This window comes from Myotis lucifugus, unplaced genomic scaffold (genome assembly GCF_000147115.1).
Source record: "Myotis lucifugus unplaced genomic scaffold, Myoluc2.0 scaffold_962, whole genome shotgun sequence".
NCBI classification, from domain to species: Eukaryota; Metazoa; Chordata; class Mammalia; order Chiroptera; family Vespertilionidae; genus Myotis; species Myotis lucifugus.
In genome coordinates, this window is record NW_005872010.1 from 16584 (window position 1) to 30684 (window position 14101).

A 14101-nucleotide genomic window follows, 5' to 3' on the forward strand; every position below is an offset into this window, starting at 1 on the left:
GCCACCAGCCACCGAGCGGCAGTGCGTGGCCTCGGCCTTTCCCGTCCGCTGTCACCACGCAGGCTGGGCCTCCGCTGGCCCGTGGTCCGTCGGGCCCGGTGTGTGCACGGTGCGCCCGCACATGCCTGCTGGTGCCGGTCCTCCGGGCGGGTTGTCCTGGGACACGGAGGAAGGGCCAATGGCTGCCGCGGCCACAGGATCGATGCCTTCGGTTTGTCTTGTGGCAGAGGGGGCTGCTGCCAGGCCACAGCTCCTCGTGGGGGCAGGGCCATGAGAGACTAGACCCCTCCCTCCCTGTCCCTCCCCCCGCCCCCCGGGGGGCTGTCATCCTCCTACGGATGGATGAGCCCCCTGCACGCGGACACCACCTCTCCCGGGCCCCCTGGGCGGCCGGGCACCGCTAATGAGGGCCGCCCCGCCTTCCTGGTCGTGGGGATCCCGTCGGCCCTGACACCAGCTTCCAAAGGGACTGCAGGGAGCCGAGCCGCGTTGCCTGCGAAGGAAGGCAATTAGGGGGACGGGAGTGAGCCTCCCTTTCTTTGTGTGCGTGGTGTCCCCCCGAGAGGACGTTTCTGTGGAGACGCTTGCCCCCCGTGTTTCTGGTCTGACTCCCCACAGGAGCAGAGCATCTCTCTGGGCCGTGCTTCTGCCCACGTGCTCTAGGTACCAATCCATGCACACCCCAGCAGGCGCACGTGTGCGCACACACACACAGGCACACACACACAGGCACACGTGCACACACACACATGCACATGCGCACACAATCGCACACACTCACACACACCGTGCTTTCGGAGCCTCGCCTCAAGCCAGCGTTCCCAGCGAGCTGCGCGCTCTCTCCTGTTTGGGCTGTAAAACTCTGCAATTAAGAAAATCCCCTTTTCTGATGAATCAGAGCCGACGCTGGCTCAGAACGAGGCGGCACGCGGTTCCACTTGGCTTTCAGAGTTTTGGGGGCCGTGGGAGCTGGAGCCCTTGGGGAAACTGAGTCTCGGAGAGGGGGTCCTTGTAAGAGGTGGCAAGGGACAGAGTGCAGGGGCAGTGGTGGGGTGGGAGCCTGGGGGGGTCTGCCGGGGCAGCCATCCTGCTGGTTTGAAGGAGGGGGCACCTGTGTCCTGTCCATCGCGGCGATGGCCCGGGCCTCTAGGGAGCCGTGTGGGGAACGGGCAGATTTGAGACTGTTCTTTGCTCCCTTCCCCATGGCCTGTGCGGACGAAGGACTCCCAGTTGTGGGTTGGGGCACGCGCGGAACTGAACACTTCCCAGACATCATCCCCTTTGGCCCTCGAGTCGGGGAGGGAGGCGCCTCGCTCATTGTTACGGGCTTCACTTAATACTTGAGGGTTGTGGCTCAGAGAGGGGCGGTCACTTCCCCCAGGTCACACAGCGTGTGTGTGGCAGAGCCAGGATTCAACCTAAGTCCATCCACTTGACCTCCACTGCCCACGCCTCTCTTCCTCCTTGGGGGTCGGGTGCTTTTTGGGGGGCAGAGCTGAGGGGGGGGCTGCAGGATGTGGGATCTGCAAGCACTGGGGAGTTAGCAAAGGAGCTGAGTGCCCGGGCCCCACTGCCCTTACCCAGGCTGCCTCAGGTGGCTCTGGGTCTTGGCTGACCTCCAGGAAGCCGTGTGTGTGTGTGTGTGTGTGTGTGTGTGTGTGTTCAGCTTGGGCCCTGCCAATCAAATGGAGAATGGAACTGGTCACAGCCACCACCAGCCCAGTGGGACCTGCTGGATGGACCCCGTGTCCAGGCCCCTTTTCTGGACACTCCCTGGGGGTCCCGATGAGCTGCCCATGTGATAGCCCCCAGGCGGGTCTGCCTGTGGGAGGGCAGGGCGGGGGTAGGAGTGCCAACCTGAGAGGACTCAAGACTTGCAGACTCAGCTCCCATTGGGAGTTGTGGTACCTTGAGCCCCCCGCCCCCCACTTCTGGGCCTCAGTTTCCAAGTCTGTGAAATGGGCAAAGGCCCTTGCCGGCCCCCGCCCTCCGCATGGGGGCGTTGAGGCCCTGGTGAGCCTCTGTGTGCGGGAAGCTGCCCTCCTGGGTCGGAGTCGGGTGGCCTGAGGCTCTTGCTGTCCCAGGGGCAGCCACAGCCCCTGCCCGATAGTCTGTCCTCCCCCGCACGTCCCCCCCCCCCCCCGCCGGGGGCCTTGAGCCAAGCAGACTCCTTTGAAAGAGCCTCTGCCCCTTGTCCCGCGACACCAGTCCGAGCTCTTCAGCTCTCTGAGCCTCAGTTTCCCTTTCTGTGACTTGGGGAATAACCACTCCCCGATCCAGGGCACTGCTGTGGAAACGGAATGGAGACAGCGTTTGGAAATGCTGTCGGACTCGGGGTGGGATGCCTTCCTTCCGGGGGTTCCCATCAGCCCCTTGGTTACTCCCTACAACGTTGTCTCTTTGACTTGCTCTTTGGATCCCCCTTCCTCACTCTGGGGATGAGGGTCTGGTAAGCAAAATTTAAATATATATATATATCTTTATTGACTTCAGAGAGGAAGGGAGAGAGAGAGAGATGTACTAGTATTTATAGAAACATCAATGATGAGAGAGAATCACTGGTCGGCTGCCTTCTGCACACCCCACACTGGGGATTGAGCCCGCAACCCAGGCCTGTGCCCTGACCGGGAATCCACCCGTGACCTCCTGATTCAGAGGTCGCTGCACAACCACTGAGCCACACCGGCTGGCCCGGTAAGCAAGGGAGAGCTGTGAAGCCACCAGCTGTTTGGGCTGCACCACTGGCCCTCTGACCATAGCTTGGCGCCTGTGCCCACGTCTTTGCCGGGCAGTTTCCTGGCACGTCTAGTTTACGCGGCACAGCGGTCCCAGGAGGCGAGCAGCTGGTGGCTTCCCAGCTCTCCCTTGCTTACCGGGCCGGCCGGTGTGGCTCAGTGGTTGAGTAGCGACCTACGAACCGGGAGGTCCCGGTTGGATTCCCTCCTTTACCATTTTTTGGAGGATGAGGTGAAGCTCAGGGCTCGGGAGTGGCATTGCCAGGGTCTGACCCAGCCCGGCTGCAGGTCGCCGGGCGGCCGCTGCGGGACGGGGAGGTGAACTCAGCGTTGGCAGCGCTGGCAGCGCCGGCAGCCTCCGGCCTCCCCGCCAGGCCCGAGTGGCCCCTGGCCCCTGTCCGCCTGGCATCGTGCACCCCCGCCTTGTTCCCCGTGGCCGCCCGCTCCCCCTCCTCGATGGCCCTAATGACTTAGCCCAGGTGGCGTGTTGCGTGGAGAAACTACTCCAGGGAAATAAGCGTCCTCGCTACCAGCCCGGGCCTCAGGTGTGCACGCGGCGGCCCCCGGGGCCTGGCGAGCGGCGCCTCCCCCGCCTCCAGCTGTTAGATGGAGCCCAGAGCCGTGTGTTGTGTGCCTGTGTGCATGTGCGTAACCCCGTGCGGCTGTGCATGGGTGACTACAGAATTGTGTGTGTGTGTGTGTGTGTGTGTGTGTGTGACCGTGCTGTGTGTCGGTCCGTGTGTCCGTCTCTGTGTGTGTTTCTGTGTGAGGGGGAATCTGGTGGGAAGGGGAAGGGGAGGTGTTAGCCGCATGGGGCATCGGCAGGGGCCCGGGAACGCACGGCGGGGCCTGGAGTCCCCTCCTTGGCTGGCTGGGGTGCTTTGGAGAGCAGTCACACACATGTTTAGATAATCAGAACAAAAGCCAAAAGAACAATGCGGTTCAAAGGGATGACGCCGGGCGGCGGGGGCCCGCCCGGATCTGGGGGCCGCGTCCCGTCTCCCCGGCCTCGCCGTGTTGTGATCGCGCGCGTGGAGCACCCTTTGTTGTAGGAGACGCTGACATTGGCCTGCGTGCTGCTGCTGTGAAGTTCGCTGCGCTCCCGGGCCCACTCGGGACGGCCAGGCCATTAGGAGCTGATTAAATGAGCTAATTTTAATTTGTTCAGTGGTTACAGATGCACAGACCTTTCCGTGCCCTTTTCTTGAGGCTCCGTTTATTTATTAATTTTTTTTTTCTCTCTGAAAAGAAAAAGACCTTCAGGATCCCTCTGCTCTCCCCATCCCCCTTTAAAAATAAACATCGGAAAACATTTCTTTTTTTTTTTTTTCGGAAAACATTTCTAACAAGAAGTGGGGTTGGGAGAGACGGGCCGGCATGTGGGCTTCGCCGCTAGAGGTGGGGGTGCTCCTCGAGTCTGTGAAGTGGGGGCCGCCCAGCCTGGCTGAGCGGGAGGAGCGGAGGTTTGATGGAAATGGTCAAGGACATTGGTCTCCCCTCCAGGCCACTGCACGTGCTGGGGCGGCGCTTCCTCAACTCATTCTCACTCATCCTGCTGGTCTCAGCATAAAGGCCACTTCTTCCAGGAAGCCCTCCCGAACCTCAGCCCAGCCCCACGGGTGTCACCGGTCATAGCAGATATCACAACACACACAACGCCGGTCTCCATCGCGAGGCTGTGAGCCCCCTGGGGCAAGGACCGTGCCTGCCTGGTGCCCCCCCGCCCCCCAGCACCATGGAGCTTAGTGGGCGGTAAGCACATCGCCAACATCTGGCCACTGACTGTGAGGGAATGAAGGGAGGGAGGGAGGAGTGAGGGTGACACCTACACTCCCTGGACTCCTCCGCATTCCAAGCTCTCGGTGTCAGGACCCAGGGGCCCGTGGGTCCTGCGCTGCCAGCCCCGGCCTCGTGTCCCTGGGCCGGGGAGTCGGGAGTCGGGTCTGGGTCTCCAAACATGAACGTGGTGGGAGTGGGGAGGTCGCGTTTGCCCGGTCCGGCGTGACCCTGACCCCAGGCCCAGGAGGCCGCTCAGGCCCAGGGACACGTGGAAATATGCTCGAAAGCGGGCCCTGGAGGAGGTGCTGGCAGTGAGGGTGTCAGAGCACAGGAAGGGGAAAGGGGGCGCTGTGGTCGCCGCCGCCGGGCACCCCCGTCCTGCCCCAGCGGCCTGGTCCCCTCCCTGCTCTTTGGCTTCTCACACCGCCTCTTGCCCTGCTGGGGCACCTTCGAGGGAGTGGGCAGGGGCTGTTTCCCGGAGCTGAGCAGGGGCAGGGCCCGGCCCGGTTCCCAGGCCTGGTTTCCATTTGCCGAGAGCGCCTTCCCGCAGACGGCACCCCACCCACCCCACCCGGGCTCGGAGGGGCTGTCCCCCACCCTGTCCTGGCAGCTCCGGGCTGTCTCCCCGCGTTCCCCCTCCAGCCCCAACCTCAGTGCCGGCCCAGACCCCTCCGTCTGTGCAGGAGCCCCAGAGCCCGCTTCCCGGCACCCCTGGGGCCGGGGGCCCTCAATTGGGTCAACATCTGGCCGAGTGGCCGAGCCTCTGGCCTCCTGCCTCCTCCCCCGCCCCCTCCCCGAGGCGCTCTCTCTCCCCACTCGCTGGCTGCTGCGCCAAGCGCCGCGGCGGGAGCACACGCTCGCTCAGCCCATCCTTCCCAGCTGAGGCCGAGGGTGGGGATGCGTCCCGGGGCTGAGGTCACCGGTGGGGCAGTGGGAAGCGCCTCTCCGGCCCTCGCCTGCCCGCTGCTGGGTGTCGGGGACAAGAGCAGCGACCGGCTTGTCCTGGGGCGCCCCGGGGAGCAGGGGACGAGGTAAGGGGGGCCGGGCTGGGGGGAGAATGAGCAAAACAGGCCGGTGTCTGCACCGGACGCCAGGAGTCCCTTTAGCGGCTCCCCACTCGTCGGGAGGGAGGAGGGGAACCCGGCCCAGAAGGAAGAGGCTCTTCCTGGATCCAGCGGCGGAGGGAAAGGCAGGGCCCAGAGGCGCCGGCCGCCAGGTGTTAGGTCTGTGTCCGGCCCTCCCGTGTGGGGGTGGCGCAGGGCCCCCGGCGAGCACCCCGACTTCTGGGTCTGGCGCTGCATTTGCTTCTCCCTGTCCTGCTCTGTGTGCTCCGCGTGCGGCCTCCTGGCCCCTCTGGCTCCTCGAGGAGGCCTGGCTGTGTCCCTGAGGATGCCCAGGTGCCCTCGGGGCTGGTGTGACCCTCAGCGCGCCCCCTCCCACGCCCTCGTGTCGGCCCCGCTTCCCGACCACGGTCCCTGGCCTGGGCCCAGACTGCCGGTTTCTGGGCCCAAACTTGCCACCCACACAGCCAGCGTGGCCCGAGCCATCGGCTCCTCCCCAGTCACAGAGGTGATGGGCCGAGAGGCATGGAGACAGGCCTCTGGACTGCCCATCACCGGCTCCTGATTCCCGTGGGCCTCGCTCGCGGGCGGGGGGCCTTCCGTGGCCAGCTTGGTGTTCTCGTGGCCAGCCTTCGCCTCGGGAGGGAGCTGGCGGGCTCCTCTCTGTTTACGTCGTCACCAAGCTACCGAGATGGCAAACTTGGATTCCGCGACTGCACAGCGTTTCAGAGGCGAATTGATAGGGTAACGTGTTATTATTGGCTACCGGGTTAAGGGCTCCGTTGGCAGGAGTACCAATCCCGCGTGGCGTTGCTGCCGCGGGCGTGAGAATGGCGCGACGGGGTAGAGAGGCGGGGAGGGGGGGTGCGTCCTGCACAGCGTGGGGGCCCGGGGACCCTCCCTCCCCTGCCAGGCGGCGCCTTCGTGGAGGATGCTCAGCCCGGTTGGCCCTTGCTGAAACCAGGACCAGAGAGGTTGGGACACCAGCCTCCAGTCACACAGTGAGTCCAGGCAGGGGTTGGCTCTGAGGTCCCTGGGGGAACGGATAGCTTGACCTGTGACCTCTGAAGGCAGGGCCAGAGCCTCCGCTCTGCGCATCCCGCGGGCATCGCAGGAATCGGGGTTTGGAAGGGACCCAGGGGAGCCCGCTCGGACTCGGGGTCCCCGCTGGGCCCCCTGCCTAACTCCAGGTTCCCCCGGCTCCTGGCTTGCTGGCTGCAGGTCTGCTAGGCGTCACCTGTCACTGTGGAGAGCAGCACCCCCGTCCTCCCCCATCCCCCCTTCTCCTGTAGCTTCCCGGGGCCGCCTGGCTGGCAGATGGAGTGAGCGCTGCGTTCTCCGTCTCCCCGCTTTGCCGCGAGGCTCGCGAGGGTGAGGACTGTGCTGCTCACGGCCGGTCCCGGAGCCGGTGCAGGGCGGGCCGAGGAGGCCCCGGTGGTGTTTGCTGAAGGAATAAGAGCATAAACTGCAGTGTCACTGAAACAAGCGGCTGCCACGCCCCCTGGGACGGCTCCTCTCTCCTCAGGAGACGGGGCGCGTGGGGGCGCGTGGGGGGCTCTCGTACTCCTGTCCCGCGGGGCGGCCCACAGGTGCCCCTGAGGGCTCACGTGACGTCATTTCTTCTCGCTGAGGAAGCTCGTAGGGAATGAGCTCCCCATCACCGGGAGGGACCAAACCTGGTGACAGAGGGGATGTGAGGACCGAGGGGGGGGGGGCCCTCGCCGGCCTTCTGTGTTTGGGCTCCGTGGTGGCTCCGTGGGAAGACAGCAGGCTCGGCTTCCAATATCATGTGACAGCACCACCTCCTGCTCCACCCGGGATGTGGTGTGAGGACATGGCAAGGGGGGGAGTGCGGCTCGGCAAGAGCAGGGAGCCCTGCGGTGACCCGGGGGTTCCCAGCGCCTCCTCTCTTGCTGCCACTGATCGGGAAGCGACACGCGGTAATACGTTCACGGAGCGTCTCCCGCGTGCCCGGCGCTCGGCCAAGTGCTTAACCTGGATTATCCGGTTTAATCCTCCACCGCCAGTGGCGGCGGCGGCGGCAGCATCCTCTGCCCGGGCGACCCCTGCGTGAGGCTTAGCGAGGCCCAGTAACGGACCCGTCACCCAGCTGGCCCGGGGCGGGGGGTGCGGGACGTGCACCCAGCCTCCTCTGGCTCCGGGCTTCCCAGATGCAATCCTGACCCCCTGGGACGCAGGCTCCGCGGGCGGGACAGCACCCGGAGAGCTGGCCTGGACTGGAGCTCAGAGAAGGAAGGAACGAAGGAATGAATGAAAGGGGTTTCCCAGGGTGAGCAGGGAGTGCCCATTCTCCTCCGGGGAGGGAAGGGGAACCCCAGGGCAGAGGGCGAGGGAAGGGGTGACACACGTGTGCTTGGCCGGCCCCACTCCCTCCTAGAAACACTCGCAGGGGCCCCTGGGCTGCGTTTCTTGTGGAGCGCGCACTTGGTCGCTGGGTAGAGGTGGGAGGTGAGTTTTGGAGATGCCTGGTGGGGAAGACACACATGCTCATGCATGGATGTGGGCACGCTTACACACACACACATGCACACGCACACACACACCCTCACCCAGCCACGTGAGGGATGCCTCCTTCCACAGACAGATGTACCCCCCACCCCAAATCACAGTGCTGAGTCTGTCCCTTTCAGGGTGTGGAGTCTCAGTTTATTATCTTATTACATCTCTGTATTTGTTGAGCGCTGGTCTGAATAAATAAAAGCCCCCCGCACCCCCCAGGGTCTCCTCGTTCTAATGCATTCCTCCGGGGACTCAGGTCTCCATCCTGCCCCTCTGCCCCCACCCCCAGTGTCTCTCGTTCTAATGCATTCCTCCGGGGACTCAGGCCTCCATCCCTGCCCCTCTGCCCCCACACGCCCTTGCTGTCTCCTTGGCCCAAGATGTTCTTTCAAAAAGAAGATTGACAAATGCGGTCACACTGGAGCCTCAATGTGCGGCCCCCAGGGGCCTCGGAGACACTGGACGGGCTCTGCAGGAGGCGGCCGCTCTGGGCCCAGGCGGTCAGGCCAGTGGTCAAGCTCATGAACTCCTCGATTCCAGCTGGAGACCCACCTGCCGGAGGGGGCCCTAGCACCTCTTTCGGACTAGCTTTTCATTCCATCCATCCGTCCGCCCACCATCCATCCGTCCATCCATCCAGTTATTCATTCAAACCATAGTTAGAAAGCGCCTCCTTTAGACCAAGCCCCGAGGCTTTAATATTCCATCCATCCATCTGTCCGTCCGTCCGTCCATCCATCCGTCCATCCACCCGTCCATCCGTCCACCCGTCCGTCCTTCCATCCATCCATCCAGCCATCCAGCCATCCAGCCATCCATCCGTCCAGCCATCCCATCCTTCACGCATTCATGCCCTAGTTGCCAGGTGTTTCCTCTGGGCCAGGACCCGACATGCACCTGTTCACTCATCCATTCGTTTATCGACTCGTCAAGCAGAGAGTTCCTTCCAGGCACCTGGTGGGGGCTCCCAGGGATCCTGAAACGAGGGGCCACTCGGCATGGTCTCCGGGCGAGTCTCAGCCCCGAGTCCCTGTGGGGAAACCCTCTCACCATCCTTGGAAGGCCACGCGCAGGGACAGGTGCAGAGCTGCTCAGACGTGGGCTGGCCAAGGAGGCGAGCAGCGGGCAGCGGGGTCCTCGCCCTGCGTGGCTCTGGCTGGAGGCCTGGCTGAAACACTTGTTCATTCATTCATTCATGGCAAATGCTGAGGACCTACTGTGTGCAGGCGCCAGAGGAGCTGGTGACCGGCCCTATCAAGGACGGGCAGCTGCGGACCTGGCTCCCGCTCAGGGACTCCGCTCGCCCGGGCTGGGGTGGGGGCAGCGCCCCCCCTTCCCAGGTGCCCGGGGAGGAGGAAGTCCTCATACCTGAAGGGTCACCCGCGTGTGCAGAGGCCTGGGTGACCGATGATTCTCCCTCGGTCGTCTCTCTCAGTTTTCACGTCTGTGTCCTGCCCGTCTTCTCATCCTCCTGGGTGTGTGTGGGGGGAGAGTGTGGGGGGCGGTCCCCCCAAAACCCAACCCTACTGACATTTTCCCTGAGCCAGGCAGCCAGATCCTCTTGGCTCTGCCTTGGGGCCGGTCCCTCCCTTGAGCCTAAAGAGCCTCAGTATCCCCATCTGCACCGTGGGTGGTTAGCTGGGCCCGAGGACCAGGCTGGGTTTGGGTGGGCAATGGCCGTGAAGGGGCATCGTTGGGGGTCACTGTGGCTGGAACAAGGGCTCAGAGGCTGGGCTGGGTGAGGCAGGCTCCCTAATAACAGTGGGCGGCTTTGGTGGCTTTTTTGGAGAAATATGGGATCATTCTGGACTCGCTCCACAAACTGCTGTGGGACTCGGGCCCGTGCCCTCTCGGAGTCTGTACATGGGGGACAGGATGGTGCCCCGGGTAGGGTGGAGGTGAGGCCTGAACGAGGCTGAGTCTGTGACAAACTTGGCACTGTGCCCGCGCACACTGAGGGCGCTGCAGCTGGCGGCTGCAGGGAGGGGCTGCCCGCCTGAAGTTGAAATGGGGCTCAGTGCCATTGTGTCCCGGCCCGGAAAGATGCACGGACTCAGCGCTTCCCCCACGGACTCAAAAATAAACAGCGGTACCGAGATCCACGGTTCAGGGCGAGGCATGGCCCAAAGGTGGGGCCTAGAGGTCGAGAAGGAATGGCCGGGGCAATCAAAGAAGGCTTCCTGGAGGCGGTGTCTCGGAGGCCTGTCAGCCAGGACAGAGCGGGTTTGGTATGATGATGCCGAAACGGCAGGAGAGGCTCCCAGGAGTGTTGCTCGCCTCCCTCCCCATAAAGGAGCAGGCACATCCACTCCCCATCAAGCCTCGCATGGGGTGCGCTCTGGACGCCGCGCGCCTGTTCCCTCACATGGGCCGAGGAGACGCCTGACACTTCTTAGAAGCTTTGCGAAGACTTGCGGCCGAAACGCGGGGAGTGGAAGAATGCCGCCCAGACAGACTTAATCCCGGTCACAGGATTGTTTCCTTACAGAAAGCCTCACCTATACTTAATAGTTTTAAGTTGTTCCGGGTGCCAATTAGACTTTTAATTTTGCTGTTCCCTCCGGCGGCGGGAGGATGTGTGTGGTTTGCGTTTAATCAGAGTTGATTTTTTTTTCTTCTTTTTGGTGGTGGTGATGGTGGTTCCGGGACAGGGGAGGAGACGAGGAGACTATTTCGGGGTTCCTTCTCAGCCTGTGTCTGGAAGGCAGGCGCCGGGCGCTCCGAATTTGGGGTTCCCCCTAGGGCCATGGTGGATGTCTCGGGAGTGCCACCCAAGGCCCCCAGCGGCGGTCGGAGGGGTGGCCAGCGCGGTCCCACCTGGAGACGCCCACGCCGAGTTAACTCCGTGGACGCTCCCCCGATTCCCGCAGCAATAGGGTGAGTTTTTATTGACTCACAGAGCACGACCAAGCAGCGCTGCATGAATTAGCAAACAGCTGTTTCTAATTTGAGTGTAGAACGGTACACAGAGGAACTTGTTTGTCTGTTCGCTCCTTTCATTTATAATGAATTTTAATCACCGCTACAGGTGAGAAAAATGTAGGAACAAGCTTGTATCTTGTGGAAGAAACAAAGGAGAGACAGATGTAACAGATTTGCAGCCTGCGATGAAAGGGAGGTTTGCTGCACTGTACATGCAATTAGAGCGCAGCTGTGGCTGGTCCCGGGTCCACGCACGCGGCCGAGTGTGGGCTCTGCCGGTCCCCGAAGGGAGTCCAGAAAAACAGTGACTCAACCCCGAAAGCATGTGGCTCTCCCTCCAGGCGCCGAGCCCTTCGCTCCGGGCCTTGGCGGGGCTGTTTCCAGAAAGCTCTGAGATGACTTCAGGGGCAGCTCCCTCCTCCCTTGAGGAGGTGGGAGGCGGGCAGGGCGATGTTGGGGTGCGAGGAGGCCAGGCCAGGTCCAGGCGCCGATGGGGGGCCCTTGGAGCCCCTCCACTAGCTACAAGCGCCCCATCTTTGGGGAGTCTGTCAGCGGGGCAGATGAGGGGGGGGGGCTGTGAGCTCTCGGAGGCCAGAGGCTGCCAGGGGAACGGTGGGCACCTCCTCCTTGTCCTGCCGACCCAGCGGCCCTCTGGGATGGCAGCGCCCCCCTGGGGGAGGGGTCAGGGGAGTCTGAGGTCTCCCACCCACTCCACCAGGAGCCTGGAGACCCAAGTCCAAGCCCAAGCCCTTGCAAAGCGCCGGTGCCTCAGTTTCTCCATCTGTACAGTGAGAGGGGTGGGCTGGGTGCCCTGGACAGTTCCTTTCCTCTCTGACACCCTGGGGTGGTCAGTGCAGGGGCCCTGGGGGCCGTGGTGCAGGGCCAGCAGCCTGTGCTTTGAAAACCATCTTCTGGCCCAGCCCGTGTGGCTCAGTGGTTGAGCGTCAACCTTGAACCAGGAGGTCACGGTTCCATTCCCCATCAGGGCACACACCTGGGTTGCAGGCTCGATCCCCGGTCGGGGGCGTGCAGGAGGCAGCCGATCCATGATTCTCTCTCATTGTTGATGTCTGCCCTGCGGCCTCAGGTTGAGCCAGGAGCCAGGAGCCAGCGACTATTTTTATACATTAGAGAGCATTCCTCGAATAGAACTCTTTATAAATATTCACTTATTCCATCTGCTAGGCAACGGTATAGGTGGGACTGTTCTTCTACCCATTTTACAGATGAGGAAACCGAGGCAGGTTTCTTCGTCTAACCAACAACAAGAGCTGGCGAGGATGTGGAGAAAAGGGAACACTAGTTCATGGCTGGTGGGAATGCAGACTGGTGCGGCCACTGTGGAAAACGCCATGGAGTTTCCTCAAAACATTAAAAAAGGAACTTCCGTTTGACCCAGCGATCCCACTTCTGGGAATGCATCCTAAAACCCTCAAAGCACTGCCCTAGCCGGTTTGGCTCAGTGGATAGAGCTTTGGCCTGTGGACCAAAGGGTCCCGGGTTCGATTCCGGTTAAGGGCACGTACCTTGGTTGAGGCTCCTTCCCGGCCCGGGACCTGGTCAGGGCTCGTGTGGGAGGCAACCAATCGGTGTGTTTCTCTCACATCCATGTTTCTCCCCGTCTCTCCCTCTCTCTTCCACTCTCCCTAAAAACCAATGGAAAAATATCCTCGGGCGAGGATTAACCAAAAAAACACACACAAACAAACAAAAACACCTCAAAACACCAACCAGAAAGAATATATGCACCCCTATGTCCATAGCAGCGTTATTTACAATAGCGAAGGTTTGGAAGCAGCCCGAGTGCCCATCAGTAGATGATGGATAAAAAGCTGTGAGCACTTACACTGTGGAATACTATGCAGCTGTGAAAAAGAGGGATCTCTTACCCTTTGGGACAGCATGGAGGGACCTGGGAAATACTGTGCTCAGTGGAATAAGCCAATCTGAGAAAGACAGATATCCCATGACCTCACTTATTTGTGGAATCTAATGACCAAAATGAATTGACCCACAAAATAAGACCCGAAGCAGGGAGGCATGGCACAGATGGACATACCTCGGTGTGGGGTCGGGGGGGGACGAGAAGAGATCAACCAGAGAACTTCTATACTTACATGCACAGCCCACAGACACGGGCAGCAGGGTGGTGAAGACCTGGAGGGAGGGGAGAGGGGGGAGGGGGGAGAGATAAGAGACATCTGTAATACTATCAACCATAAAAATATATATTAAAAAAAAAACCCAACGGAGGTTAATTAACTTGGTGGATCTGGGAGTCTAAGTCCAGCGTGTCCTCTAAGCCACCAAGCGAACGTCCATGTCCCCAGGGGACGGACACCACCTCGAGGGGAAGAAGCAGGGAGCTGGCTGAGCTGGACGGCCCTTGAAACGAGCCCAATAAATGTGGCGGCTGATGTTACCACTAGTGGCACTAATTAGCCCTCCTCCTCCTCCTCCTCCTCCTCCTCCTCCTTCTCCTCCTCCTCCTCCTCCTCCTCCTTCTTCTTTTTAATAATATTTTTACTGATTTTTAGAGAGAGGAAGGGAGAGGGAGAGAGAGAGAAACATCATCCATCAGCGGCCTCTTGCTCGCCCCCTACTGGGCATCGAGCACACAACCCGGGCATGTGCCCTGACCTGGAATCAAACCAGCGACCTTTTGGCGCAGGGGACACACCGACCACTGAGCCGCCCCGGCCAGGGCTAGTGCTCATCCTTCTGATTGGCAAGCGGGGCTTTTTCTTCCACAGCTTTAGTGACATGTCCTTGGCAAACCCTCAAGTTCACTTGTTCCAAGCGAGCAGCTCCAGGCCTCGGTGCATTTACAGAGCCGTGTGCCCCCGCCAGTCCAGGGTCGGATTGATCCCCGATCGCCGAAGGTTGCCTGGCGCCCGGAGCGCTCCTCTCCCGCCCCGCCCGCCTCGGCCCAGTGCTCATCCGCGTTCTCGAGCCCCGTGCCTTCTCGGGATGGTTCACGGTTCCCGTTAACGGAGCACAGTGCCTTTCCACAGTGATGTCCCCATCCGCTCCTTCCTCAGACGGTGGACACGGCGTCTCCGGGGTCGGAGGGGTGTGCCCGGG

The 14101-nt window shown here is 61.9% G+C and overlaps 1 protein-coding gene across 1 annotated transcript in view; it reads left to right on the forward strand.

The window, feature by feature from the left end:
- The first annotated feature begins 5536 nt into the window (after positions 1-5536).
- The window catches only part of ZNF423 (zinc finger protein 423), a 15101-nt gene continuing 6536 nt past the window's right edge, over positions 5537-14101 (forward strand). The window contains exon 1 of the mRNA XM_014448938.2: positions 5537-5545. The gene's annotated coding sequence lies outside the window, so the exon portion shown is untranslated. The remainder of the gene's footprint in view (positions 5546-14101) is intronic.